This window comes from Chrysochloris asiatica, unplaced genomic scaffold (assembly GCF_000296735.1).
Source record: "Chrysochloris asiatica unplaced genomic scaffold, ChrAsi1.0 scaffold00125, whole genome shotgun sequence".
Taxonomy (NCBI): domain Eukaryota; kingdom Metazoa; phylum Chordata; class Mammalia; order Afrosoricida; family Chrysochloridae; genus Chrysochloris; species Chrysochloris asiatica.
The window spans coordinates 2543248-2546313 of NW_006408643.1; positions in this window are offsets into that span (position 1 = coordinate 2543248).

Here is a 3066-nt window from a genome sequence, read left to right on the forward strand (position 1 = left end):
TTTTTTTTTTTTTTGTCTTCTTCCTTTTATATTCTCTTTTATTTTTCTTTTCTCTGGCTCCATTTTTCCTGTCTCTCTTTCCTCTTTTTCATTATAATTTTCCTTTTTTCGGGTTGCTGCCTGTTGTTAATTATTTTTATTTTCCTCCTTTATTAGTTTCTCTTTCAATGTTGTTTGTTTGCTTGCTTATTCTGTTTTATTTTCTTGTGTGTGTGTTGGAGAAGGGGGGAATTCTCCTCTCTCCAACCCGATAGGAGACAGCAACCATGCCCATACAGCCCAGCCACAACCATATCCTCTGCAGTTCCACTGGGCAAAAGCCAGTATCAGCTCCTGTGGCACCTGATGAATGATAGACAATGGCCAAACCTACCCTATACTGAGGTGCATGAATGGTAAAGGAAGAACAGTGTACACATTTCCATTCTCTAACTGCACCCATAAAAGACAGTTGGTGAGAGCCTAAGAACACACCAACACACAATTATCAACTAACTACAAATACAACAATCCCACAATGTCCTGTAGACAACAGACAATTTTAGTTCACACAAAGAAACAAGCGAGAATGGCTGGAACAAATGATCAAGATGCAGAGCCAGAAAACATTTCTGAAGAAGAAAAGGTAATGGAACTAACTGAAAAAGAATTCATGAGAATGATATTTAGGTGCCTTCAAAGGATCGATAGAAAGATCAAGGAAAGCAAGAACACGGAGGGAAAAAAGTCAGAAGAATTCAGGAAAACACTACAGGACTAAACAGAAAAAAAAAAATTGCAAATTTTGAAACAACACAAAACCTGCAATTAGATATTCAGAAGATTAATACTAAGATTTCAGAAATGGGCAATATACTAAAAAGGCAAAGGAGTAGATTCAAAGCTATTGAAGCCCAAATTAGTTAACTCAAAGGTACATCTCTCAATACTAGTATGCTAGAAGAGCAATCAGAAAATGAAGAAAGTCTGAGGTCTGTGGGACACCATAAAGAGGAATAACATGAGTGGTTGGAATTCTAGAACAGAAACAAACAGTAAAAAGCACAGAGAAAATTGTCTAAGAGTCGTTGGAAGAAAACTCCCCTAATATCATGAAAGATGAGAAGATAAGCATACAAGAAGCCGAACAAATCCCAAACAGGATAGATCTCAAAAGAAAATCACCAAAACATATCATGATCAAACTTTCCAAAGCCAAAGACAAGGAAACAATCCTGAGAGCACCTTGGGAAAAATGAAGAGTTACCTACAAAGGAGAACCAATAAGACTGAGCTCTGATTTCTCAGCAGAAACCATGCAGGGAAGAAGGCAATGGGATGACATATACAAAACTTTGAAGGAAAAAAATTGCAGAACCTCCAAAGGGCGAGGAAGTCAAGTAGATTTCAAGACAAAACAGAATGTTTTAAAAAGGGAATAAAAAATAAATTTCAGGGTAACCTCTAGGAAAATTAATACACCTTCACATCAAAAAAAAAAAAAAAAAAAAAAAAAAAAAAAAAAAAAAAAAAAAATAAAATAAATATTAACCCAACAGAAATGAAAGTGAAAAGAAAATCTACAAACAAAATGAACTCAGCACACACACACACAAAAATATGTGGAACAAAGAATCCAGTAACACCACAAAAAATACACACAGCAAAATGATAGCACTCAATTCAGACCTATTGATAATTACACTAAATTTAAATAGATTAAACATACCAATAAAGAGTCAGATAGTAGTAGAATAGATAAGGAAACAGGATTGTTCAATATGCTGTCTGCAAGAGACACATCAAAAAGATGGAGACAGCCTAATGCCCATCAACAGAAGAATGGTTAAATAAATTTTGGTACATACCCACAGTGGAATACCTATCCAAATGTTGATGAACCTGTCAAACACCTTACAACATGGATGAGCCTGGAGGACTTTACGCTGGGTGAAATCAGTCAATCACAAAAGGGCAAATATTGTATGAGATGAAAATAAAAAGTTGAGGAAAGGCTTTCTTGATAAAAGAAACATTCTATGAAGGTTATGGGGACTGGGTGGAGGTGGGAGAGGGAAAATTACTCACGGGATAGAGGGGAGACACATGTTAGCATGGGTGACAGGGTGGGCAGTGTACAATAAGAGCGAGGTTAACAGAGGAAGGATGAAGGCAGCAGGAGACAAAAGAAGGAATGCAAGAGTTTAAGTGAATAGAGGTAAATTCTGTTAACTTATGTTACATCAAGGGTATTGCAGTCATTGTAATGAAGCAAACTATATTATTTGTTGACTGTAAAACTGATGATCTGCCCTGTAAACCTTCACTGAATTCACAATACAGCTATGAGTCAAAGGTTGCAGGTTTGGTTGGTTTATCATACCCAACTGAAAAATATATAAATAGTGTAATATTTAAGAGGCCATATTTAAATTAATTATGCAGTTTAAACTCCATTGTTCAGACTCGGGAATTGACCATTCTTCAAGGAATTAATAATAAAATATTGTTATTTACAAAAAGAAAAAAGAGATAACATATCGTCAAGTCCAAACAGCACAGAAGGCATAGGCGAAAAACAGGGCTCCAGGATTTGATAGACTATAAACTGAAATATCTCAACAAATTGATACAGTGCTGGAGGTACTCACTCATTTTTCCAGGAAATGTGGAAGACAGCTATCTGTGCAACCAACAGGAAGAGGTCTATATTTGTGCCCATTCCAAACAAAGTTGACATAACAGAATGCTGAAATCATCGAACAGTATCATTAATATCACATGCAAGTAACATTTTGCTGAAGCTAATTCAAAAACCATTGCAACAGTACATCAACAGGGGACTGCCAGAAATTCAAGTTGAATTCAGAAGAGGACATAGGACAAGGGAGCACATTGCTGACGTCAGAGGAATCTTGACTGAAAGCAGAAAATACTAGAAAGATGTTTACTTGTGCTTTCTTGACTACGCAAACGCATTCAACTGTGAGGATCATGACAAACTACGGATAACATTGAGAAGAATGGGTATTCTAGAACACTTCATTGTGTTTATGAGGAACCAGTACCAAGACCAAGAGGCAGTCA